Source organism: Ochotona princeps, chromosome 30 (genome assembly GCF_030435755.1).
Source record: "Ochotona princeps isolate mOchPri1 chromosome 30, mOchPri1.hap1, whole genome shotgun sequence".
Lineage (NCBI taxonomy): Eukaryota > Metazoa > Chordata > Mammalia > Lagomorpha > Ochotonidae > Ochotona > Ochotona princeps.
Genome location: NC_080861.1, coordinates 4,278,129 through 4,289,543, shown reverse-complemented (window position 1 = coordinate 4,289,543; position 11,415 = coordinate 4,278,129).

Here is an 11,415-nt window from a genome sequence, read left to right as displayed (position 1 = left end):
GAGATAAAACCGAGCCAACTGCAAATCAACAACCAGTCCGCAGAGTCATCAGACACCGAAACCTGGAAAGACAGGAATCTACCAGGACAGAACCCTGTGGGGAATCCTTCAGGACCCGGACTGGATGGAAAGGACTGCTTACCAGGGACTGAACAGGGAATAAGCTGAGAGATTACAAAAATAGCTCCAGGGAGTGCAGCCTTAGTGGGGGTCCAACCCTTCTCTGAGTTTTCCCTCCACAGACCTACCAGGCTCTCTGGGTATGAAGATCTGGGAAAAATTCTAGCTCATATTTCAGGTTTGGGGAGATGGGGGAGATAGTTTTGGAAACATTCAGTTCTTATCATCAAAGGCTGAAACTCAAAGAAAACCATTTTACTACTTTGGTCTGGCTTAACTGATAAGGCGGAAGGACCGGTCCCAGCTCCAGCGCTCACCAGCTCTCTTCCTGCAGCGGGTGGAGTTGCTGATGGGCTATTATGGAAGTCACAGCCAGGAGCACGGACCCACCAGAAGAATCCGACAACAGGAATGCAGCATGCGTCTCTTCACAGCACCTTGCACCGTGTCAATAGGGATCCTACAGGGTCACGGGGACCTGAGAGCTCAGAAGAATTCAAGCCTCAGGCTCTACTGCAGAAGGAATCTAAGAAAACAATCTGTCACCCTTGCTCAGCCGTGCCTCACTCAGTGCTACCACATTTTCTTTACACATTCTTCCTTAAATATTCACTTGGGATGTTTGTCTTCTGGGGTGATATGATGAACGCGTCAAGATAAGCGTTTATGCACAACGTGTTCTGTGCCCATAGGTTTTCCTTTCTCTTGAGTAGATGTGGCTGCTCCAGGCCGAGGGTGTTAGACTGAAAGACTGACATGGGCAGATCACCGAGGGCCTGAGCAGATTCGGAAGAAGCTCCTGGCTTCTGATCAGCTCAGCTCTGGCTGTTGCAGCTGCTTGGGGAGTGAATCAGCACATGGAAGAAGATCTTCCTCTCTGTCTCCCTCTCCTCGTAAATCTGGCTTTCCAATAAAATAAACAAAAATTTTTCAAGAACTTTGTGGGAAAGTGAAATTAAAAGCTATATCTGTTTTGGTACAAAAATTCCTGAAATCCCTGTAAAACTTTCTCCTAATACGCGTTTCCCATGAACTCTTTGAAGAGCTCTTGCATGTTTGACAGAAATACCAGAAGGGGAGGAGGAAGGAAGACAAATGCCCACTCTGCAGGCCTGTTTCTGAATTCACGTTCTCCCAGCGTGCACCGCACAGCTGTTTCAATGTAGCTGTTTTGTGGAGCTTCACTGTTGTTTCTAAAATACATGGAAATACAAAAAAAACCAAACAAACAAACAAAAAAAACTCCAACAACTAAGAGCTAGGATCTCTGAAAGAAGAAAAAGCTTGGAAAAGCCTGGCCTGTGGATGATAAGACCACCAGACTGCAAGGGTTGTGGTGTAGACAGTGTGGCGTGGGTACCAGCCAGTGCGACAAAACGCTGAGTCTATGAACACATACAAGCAGACCAGCTTCAGGTCCAAGATGGCAGCACTGTGAAATGGTGGAGAACTACTCCAAAACCCTAAGATGTGCACATAAAATGCAAACGAAATAAAACCCCCATATCATGGACATGAATGGGAAAATAACAATCAATATTTGAGAAGACAATACAGAGGAATGTTTTATAATTTAGAGAATATGGATTTTAGTTAAGGCAGGACACGAGGCCATTTGCCACAGTGGTTAAATCCCCGCAGGGGATGCCCACGTCTCATGTTGGAGAGCTTGGCTTTAAGTCCTGGCTGTACTCCGGATTTGCACCTCCTGCTCACGCACATCCTGGGAGGCAGCAGGTGATGCCTCAGCGAGCTGGGTGCTTGTCACCCACTGTGGGAGACCTGAATGAAGTCCCTGCCTCCTGGCTTCAGCGTGGTCCAGCTCCCGCACTGCAAGTGTTTGGGGCGGCAACCAATGGAGGCAAGGTCTGTCCGCGTGTGTTCTCTGGATGTGTATAAAGCTCTCACATGTCACTTAAACAATAAAGTAGGGCACAAAAGATAAAGCTAAGGGTGAAAGAAAGGCAAGCACCGAGTGGCAAAAAATATTTGTAATATGTGTAACTGACAAAGTGCTTACATATCTTGTACAAAACAGAACTCCTATGATTTACAAAGGATAAGGCAGAACATAATAGAAAATGAACAACAGGGGTGAACGGGCATTTAATAAATTATCTATTTCCATTTATTTGAAAGGCAGAGTGACAGAAGAAGAGATGTTCCTTCCGTCTGCCTGTAACCTTCAAACGCCCGTCAGCAGCCGGAGCTGGGTCAGGTCAAGGCCAAAGATCTCGATCTGAGTGTGTCTCCCACACGTGACAGAGACCCAAGTACTGGAGCCATCACGCTGTCTCCCCGCGTGTGCAGGAGCAGGAACCTGGACTGTAAACGGAGGGATGACTCACACCCTTGGCACTCCGATGTGGGGTGCGGGTGTCCCACGTGCAGCTCTGCCAAGCTGCTCACCTCACCCGCCTCCAAACAAGCATTTGAAAGCAGAGATGGAAATGGCAGAATGAGAGACAAAAGGGCATCAGGTCTCAAGTCACGCAAGATAAGTGTCCCCAGAGCACTGAGACACAAAGGTCCCTAGCGCACCAAAGGCAAGAAGATGGAATTACAGAAGTCGTGCTACAGGAATAACAGTGATAACCTGCGCTGAAGGAGGTCAGGGCCACGCTCCAACAACCTGCTGGCGTGCAGCCAGGCTACAGAACTGCACCGCCGCGTCGCCCCACATGGACGCAGATTCCAAGGCAAACAGTCCTTCAAAGAGCTGACTCAGCTCCTGGCAACCTCATCTGAAGCCTGAGCAGGACGGCCCTGAAGTGCCCTCGCACTGGCCTCCAGGATCAAGGTGGAAATTCCCCTGGCCCTGACACCACTGGTACAGACCCGCAGAGGCACAGCAGGGGGACGAGGCAGGCTTTTATGAACTGGCTGAAGGCAATTCATTCTCCCAGAGAAACACCTGCCCCACAGGCATGTTGGGATAAGCCCAGCGGCTGATGGCGGTATCCTGAGCGAAGGGCTCATTCATGTGCTCCCTTCGGCAGCACAGATACTAAAATTGGAATCAGCCATTCTGCACTTGAATGCAAGCTGACGTGCTTGGCCATTATCTGCTGCTCCTTCTGGAAGTGGTCACGATCGGGGTGAACCAAATCCCTCTGGAGCCCCCCCCCCCACCTTTGGAAGCACGAGGCAAGCATATGTGTCCCTCTGGCAACCACCTGGACACACAGGTGGCAAAGGATTCGAGAAGAGGCAAGACAGCAGAGAATCGCCAACAGAGGGGACACTGGGGAGGTGTGCATGGGGTGTGCAGAGGACCCCATGATGGTGGAAAGGGTGTTGAGGGGGCGGCATGGGGTGTCATGACAGTGTTAGGATGTAGGGAGAGAGGAGTGGTGGGCAGAAATGATCATGATGATGGCTGATGGTGACTGATGCTTATGACAGCGGTGGGGTGGGGAGGGGAAGGGGCAGGTGGCTGTTGGTGATGGTGGCCATGGCAGCGATGTTGACAGAAGTCTACCCCGGTGGGAAGCACACGGCCACAGACGCCGGGGCAGAGTCCTGCAGCAGGCTGTGCAAGCGTCGAGCCCTCATTGGGAAGCTGGGTTCCCGGTAAGGAGCTGAGCTTGGCATCACAGACTCAATGGTTGTCTTCAGGTCTTAGAAGAACCTGAAAATGGGACTCACACGCCATGTTTTCAGGTTCTCTATGAACATAATCTGAGCAGTAAAGGAAGGAGTTTTCCAAAACTCAGGCTGCTCCCTCTTGGGAGGGCTGGGCGTCCTGAGGGCACAGGAAGGGGAGCTTGCACCCTAGACATGGCACTCTGGAAAACCTCCACAAGGCAAGACCTGGCCACTGCTGCTTTCACATCTTCATCCTTCTGGGCTGATAAGTCAGCAACCAAGGTTTCCCAGAGCATTGCATCCTTCAGCTTCCTGGAGTGGCAGAAACTCAAGCCTTTAGGCCATCCTGTTTTCCCAGGTGCATTAGCAGGGTGCTAGACTGGAAGTGGAGCCGTCAGGCCTTGAACTGACACTATGATATGGAACGTGGGTGTCCCGAGTGGTGGTTTCAGCCCTGGTGCCTTGATGCTGGGCCCCAGGGCACTCTATTTTGACATCAGCTTCTGCTGGAAGAATTGGGAAACAAATAAAGGTGCGTGATCCAACACTTCGTGTGAGCACCAATGCAGAATCCAAGCTAAGCTCCTCGCACTTGACTGTAACAGGGGCCTGCACAGTGCTCGTGCTTGCTGGGGCCTCTTGGGCCAGGCTTCCTGCTTCTTCTTCAGGCTCTTGGGCTGCATCCAGCGTCCTAGAGTGCCATCACCCCCACATTGAATCTGACCAATAGTCCACTCTCCTCGCTAGGCGGACACTCAGTGTGCCCTTGTGACTCGTCCAAGGCGCTGAGCCAGCAGAAAGTCCTGATTAGCCCATGTCCCTCCTCGCCCAGCTGCCTCCAGGGCTGAGTCCCATAGCCACCCCAGGTGCTGCAGGAAGATCTGCTGTCTTTGGGCCAAGGCTGGGCCCTGGTAGTGCCAAGGGGTGGTAAAAAGCCCCATGCTTTTCATCTCTCAGTTCTCCCAGGTCACTCCAATACAGAATATCCTAGGTGGCTGTGGCTACCTCCCCAGCACTGTGTGAGACTTGAGTCAGAGCTGTCAGGGGGCTGGGCCATCTGTGCATCTGTTGGGGACAGAGGGAGAGCACAGTAGCCAGGTGACCTCCCCCAACTCCCCTACTCCTGTGCCTCATTCTGGTTTTAATGAATTTCCCCTGGCTTTGAACCGTGGGACTGTGGGAAAGTACCCCAACAGGCCAGGACCCATGGGTTTCCAGCCACTCTTAAAACAAGAGGTATGAGCTGCTGGTCGTTGCTGGTTTCAACTAGCCCCTACAGAAGGATGAGCTTCCAGTGCAAACACCAAATCCCCTAAGAAGTTAAAGCTCCCTCCTTCCCACACATCCATTCCAGGGGGCCTGCAGCAGGTTGGCTTCTCGCACCCTGCCTGGCACTCCAGGGTGTGCTGAGCCTGCCTCTGGAGCAGCAGCTCCAAGTCCCTCCTTTTCAAGAGAAAGAGCTTGGTCCTGGCTTCTTCCATAGGGCTCCAGTGTAAAGAGTGGCTGATTTCCTGAAGGTGTGGCTCTGCATGCAGTGTTTCCTCTGTCAGGAAGGCCTCCCCCGAGCCCCCTCCCCAGGCCCACCTTGTGCTCCCCCAATGACATCCCTGCACAGGGCAGGACGTGCCACCATGTCCCGCGGCACACGAGCGTGTGCGTGCATGCTGCACCACCACCCCAGCCCGATGATCTCGCTGTCATTCGGCATTTGCTGAGTGAAAGGAGACAGGCTAGAAGGGGGAGACGGAGGGAAGTGGGGGGTGACAAGTGCTTCCTAAATGGCGAGAACTCCCAGTGCAAGGCTGGTGTTATTCCAACGCAGCGGACAAGAAAGGGGAGAGATGAGGGATAAAATCAGGAAAATGAAGATGAGGAAAAGAGAGCCGAGCATCAGAGTGGTTCTGCGGTCAGGGTGGACAGCAATCCAGCTGAAACCCACAAGCCTGAAGAGGATGAGAGTGCGCAGAGCCGAGGGGCTGGGGCTGGCTGCTGCACTTCTGATTCAGTGAAAGGCACCAAGTTTTAGGTCCCTGCCACCCACATGGGGTAGAGCTTGGCTCAGCGCTGGCCAGTGAGGCCAACTGGGGAGTGAACCAGCTTAAGGAAGATCTCTATGGCTTGCAGTAACTCCCTCTCTATTACTTTTTCAAACAAATGATGTAACTTATATGTACATGTATACACACAAAAGGGAAAGTGGTGGATGCTGTGGCACAGTGGGTTAAGTCACTGCTTGTCATGTCAGAATCCAAGCATTGGTTCCAGTCCCAACTTCTCCACTTCCAACCCAGCTCCCTGGCAATGTGTGTGAGAAGCAGTGGCTGATGGCCCAAGTGCTTGGGCTCCTGACAGCCACGTGGGAGACTCGGAGTTCCGCCGGTCCAGTCCCAGTCATTGCAGCCATGTGGGGAGTGAAACAGCAAACAGACCTCTGCCTCTGCTCCCCTCAACTTCCCCTCACTCTGTCATTCTGTCTTTCAAATGAAATCAATCTTAGAAGGAAAAAAAACGAGGCTAAGACACGCACGGAATATAGGGTAAATAATATGAATTTCATACTCCAAGAAATATTTTTCTCTTATTGCTAGGCATTGCTTCAGCTCTAAAGCCTGATCATGTACAGCTTCACATTGTCTCCTGGCTAGGAAATGAATCAAATTCTTATAGTGGCAAGTACATGAATTACAAAAGCCATCTTCCTTAGATCTTCAAAACAACTTCATAGAAACTTGCTGGTATCTGGCACTGAGCTAAGAATGTCCATCTCTAACTAGCACGCTGTGCACTTCCTAATTTAACTCTGGAACATTCTAACATGAAAATAATTAAGCCAGCTAGTTCCTGAGGTGAGCCAGGCCTTGGGCGTCTTTGTCGTGAAATCACTGTGGGACCACAGAGGCCCCTCCCGTCCCTCCAGCCGCCAACAGCCTCGGTTCCCAGCACAGCAGCCCGGCTGGTGTTTGTGCTGGGCAACTGGAGTGGGGAGTTGGTGCTATCTAGGTCATGGGCCATTTCCTTCGTGGCTCACGGCCACAGGCTGCAGCCCAACCCTGGCAGGCGCCCTGTGGTCTCAGGTCTGGGTCCAGAGGTCAAGGCCACGGGCTTTGAGCTGTGAGCAATGCAGCTCGTGTGTCTGCATAAATGTGGGGTGAGTAAATAAATGAACTTGTTTAGCTGTGTGTCACAGGGGACTGAGAGGTGGGGAAGGCACCCATGCCCAGCTCCGCAGGACATGGCGTCCCACCAGGCAGGTCGACAGTTAAGAAGCCATCCCTGTTGTGCCTGCCAGGAAGGTGCCCATGGAACCAGCCCCATCTCTCCCACCTACCTTTATTCATGCCTTTTAAATTCAGTGCCTACCTCCCCCGACCCTGCCATTAGGTATACTTGGAATCATGAATTCTATGTGTACCCATTTCACTGGCAGGATTGCTTTTATGTGGGCAGTAAAGCTACTGTCTCCCTCCAGGAAATGTGGACATGCAAGCAGCCCTTAGAGCTGGCGGAGTTGCAGAGGGGTGGGGTGGCCTTTCCTGCCTAGGGAGCTTGTAACAAAAGGAAAAACCCACCTGTATCTGATCACATGACTATCCCTGCTTGTGGGAGGCAACTATTTCTCTGAACGCTTGAAATAAATGCTTGTATGATGTTCAAGAGAGGACAGTGAGGGTGACTGGCAACCAGTGCTGGCATTGGGAATTAAATGGGGATGGGAGGCCCAAACAGGCTGCTGTAGTCAATGCTGGGGTGAGGCAAAGGGGTGCAGGGAGAGCCGGCTCTCCCTCCATCCCTGCAAACACTCAGGATGGATGCGGGCTGCAGATCTGCCACTAGTGACCCAGGAAACCCCCACGGCACGAGGGGCGTTGGCTGTGCTGGGATGAGGAGGCTGTGCCACCTTGGGGGGGTGCCAGCATTCTCAGCCTGGACAGAGCACACTCCCTCCTATTTACAGAGAGACGGAAGCCTGGGCAGGTGGTGAGGAACAGAAAAGCCTTGCGCATGCAGCTGAGACGTGTGGGTGGGAGACACGTCTGAGCAGGCATGGAGCACAGAAAGGTCCGCACAGCTGGCGCCTGCACAGCGAGCAGCCCCAGGGAGGATGGGCTCTGAGGCCAGCCCCGGAAGGCCGCAGGTGCACAGAGCTCGGGGCCTGGTTCCTCAGAAGCAGAGGCAGGAACTGAGGTGGGAGGATCTCTGGGGAAGTGAAGGCGGAGGGGCCAGTGGCAGCCATGGGGAGAAGCCCCGTGTGGACTACCTTGAGCGGGAAAGGGCTGCTGTGCCCAGGGCTGAGAAGGGCAGAGAGCGACGGAGGAGGAGGCCTGAGGCTCCAGGTGAGGAGGGCCCTGGACTGGCCTGCAGTTTGGGAATGAGCCGTGGATAGCTCTCTCCTTGAGTTCCCGGCTCCTACAGATGGCACAGCACTTCTCAATGGTGCCGAGGCCCGTTTCAGCATGTTTTCTCTGACGCAGCCACTCTGGCCTTGCCCCATCTTCCAAGCCTTCTTCTTTTCTTAAGATTTATTAATTTTTATTGGAAAGGCAGATATACAGAGAGGAGGAGAGACAGAGAGGAAGATCTTCCGTCCAATGGTTCACTCCCCAAGTGGCCGCAATGGCTGGAGCTGAGCCGATCCGAAGCCAGGAGCCAGGTGCTCTTCCAGGTCTCCCACGAGGGTGCAGGGCCCCAAAGCTTTTGCGCCGTCCTCAACTGCACTCCCAGGCCACAAGCAGGGAGCTGGATGGGAAGCTGAGTCACTGGGATAAGAACCGGCGCTCATATGGGATCCCGGTGTGTTCAAGGCGAGGACTTTAACCATTAAGCTATTGTGCCAGGCTCCTTCCAAGCCTTCTTGCCCTCACTCCCAACTTGCAGGACATGCAAGTGAGGCACACAGAGTGATTCCTTCGGGCACCTCTATGTGTGCTTGGGGCCTTGTTGCAAGTGTCCACTGTAGGGCCCAGGCGGGGCTTAGGACGCACCCCCGATGCAGGCTGGCTCGGGCAGCTGTGCCCACGGCCCGCACTTGGAGAGGACTGACAATGGAGCTGGATGGAAGGTAGAAAGATGCAGAGGCAGGCTGAGAAGTAGCAGGCTGAGAACAGGGTGGGCGAGAGATGCCACACTGAACTCTGTGGCCAGTGACACAGGATGTGGTGCTCCACTTGGAGCAGGAAGAGCTGGAGGGGGGCATGTGCCACCCCAGGGGCACTCCCTCTGGGCTGCAGAACCCTGGCAAAGGAGCCCAGGGCTGCTTCCCAGGGGACGACCAGGTCTTTGGATGACTGAGTGGGAGCAGAGAGAACCCCTTCTCACATGCAGCCCCAATGGGGTGTTCTGGAGGGAGTCAGGACCCAGATGTGAGCGGTGGGGGGCCTGTCCCCACCTCCTCCCCAATCCAGGCCGATCCCTCTCAATCTGAGAAGATGCCCCCCTTGAGTCAGCATGACGTAGTTCTCCTTAAGATAAGTATCTGAGGTCTTATCTCTATGAAACAGACACAGGGACAGAAGGGGCTGGGTTTGCCAGTAAAAGCTTCAATGAGAACGGGCAAGGCAGGACCGAGGGAGGAAGACTTGCCTGTTGTTGACGCCACCACTGTGGGAGCGGCCGATACCCAGGGTGTGGGCAAAGAGTGGGACCTGAGGTTCGGAGACGCTGTCCCTCACCACGCCACTTAGGCCAAGCTCAAGGATACTGACCACGTCCTGCAGGGCTCATGACCTTCCCCGGTGGATGCAGGGTCATGGCCCCTGGGGGAGTCTTCCCAGGTCTCACAAGATGCTGGAGCAAGGCTCAGCGGCCAGGGAGACCCATGGCTCATGGTCCCTCCCTCCTGAGTTGCCCACCAGGAGGCAGGACGGGCTCTCGGGCCTCTCCAGCCCCAGAGGTTCTGGCAGATGAACGGAATGACTGAATCAGGCTCCCTTGGGGCTGGCATCTCACACAGCTTCAGTCCTCGCTGAGTGCAGGGCCAGTGTCCGCCCTCTGTACATGTGTGGGCAGCTGAGGGGAGCTAAGTCACGGGCCAGCTGTGGTCCCTAGCAGAGGCAAGCAGATGGCAGTAGCTATGGAGTGATTACGAGAACTTGGGGAGACCCAAGCTGGCTGCATGTAAGCCCAAGTGAAAACACTACACAAAGGCAGAGGCAGAAGCGGGCTGAGTCAAAGAGGAGACTCAAGGAAGCTGGAGACCAAGAAAGCACCCTGGGGAGTGGCTTCTGCAGAAGTGTGAGTAGGGGGGTCGGTTCCCGGTTGGGTCCAAAGTGGGGGTGTGGAGTGACATGGAGAGAGAAAACTGTGAAGACACAGGGGGTTGTGTGCACAGGAACAACTCATCCTGCACGACAAGGCAGAGAGGAGGGTGAGGAATGGAGCCAGACGGCCAAAGTCCTGCTGGGATGGGAAGTCTGACCCCTGTGCAGGGACACCTGATGTGCCCTGAGCCGCCTTCAGCACGAGAGACACGTCCACCTCACCATGACCAGGACTCTCCCACAGCTGAGCCACCCCTCCTAGACGTCAGCCTGCTAATTAACCAACTCCTGTTCCAGCCACTTTCCCTCTTGGCCCTCCATCTGCATGGCAGCCTCTTGGGCACCAGGCTCCCGTGTTCTTGGTCTCTTGACCAGGTGACCCTGCTCTGACGGAGCTCAGGGACCCCCACTAACCAAAACCCCAAATGTTCTGAAAATGAACCAACCTTCTAGCCTGGACCATCCCTCTGCCCCTGGACTATAACGTGAGAATCAGAACGCATCCAACTTCATCTACACTCTGCTGCAGCACATTCTGCGACTGCGCATGGGTGGAAGAGTGGCATAACCCAGACCCTGTGCCTATCCTCATTTGGGTCTCACTCGCCTGTTTGGTCTGCCCCTGCCACCTCTGGCAAAGTCTTCAAAGATTCTGAGCCCCACTGGTGCCACCCCCCACTCCTTCTCAGCCAACACTGGCATTGCCCACATCCTACTGGCTGGTGGGACCACGAGGTGCGGTCTCCTGACACCCTGCTTAAGCCAGCCCCGGCCCTCTCCTTCCAGTGGGGGTTCGGGAGTCCTTCTCACTGGGTTCTGGGTCAACACAGCCTTTGTGTATTCTCACTCGCTCTTCTTCAACTGAAAAATAGAAACAGCAACAGTACCACTTTACAGAACTATTACACTTACATGAGATAACTCATGTCAAGGCAGGAGGCAGGGCAGAGCCCAGTGACACTGCTACAATTGGGACCGCATACTGACCTGCGGGACCAGTGAGAGTGACTTGGTCCCGCAGGTCTCACAGCACTTCTGCCGCCCCACCCCACCCTCCTCGGCCTTGAAAACGGTGCTCCGTAATACCAAACCGCCCCAGGTCTCAGCAAATAAAGTGTTCATTCACTTGACACATACATACTAAAACACCCACCTGGAGAGGATTCACGCCTAATGAGTTAACTCCCCTTCCTAGAGAAGAACACGCACCTCTTGAACCATCCCGCGTGAGTTATGTCTGGGAAGTGACACTGAACTCCATTTCCTCGTCTATAAAATGCAAGCTAAGCCACCCTCCATCTCTAGCACGCCGCACTACGCCCTGTGCAAACCCAGGCATCTACTTCTCCAGCCCTACAGCTTCCGTTGTTTAAACTGTCTGCCGTGTAGCATCCTGTGGAAAGCAAACGGCGTTTCTCCTCTCTGAGGGCCATGGGATTCAGGAGCCAGC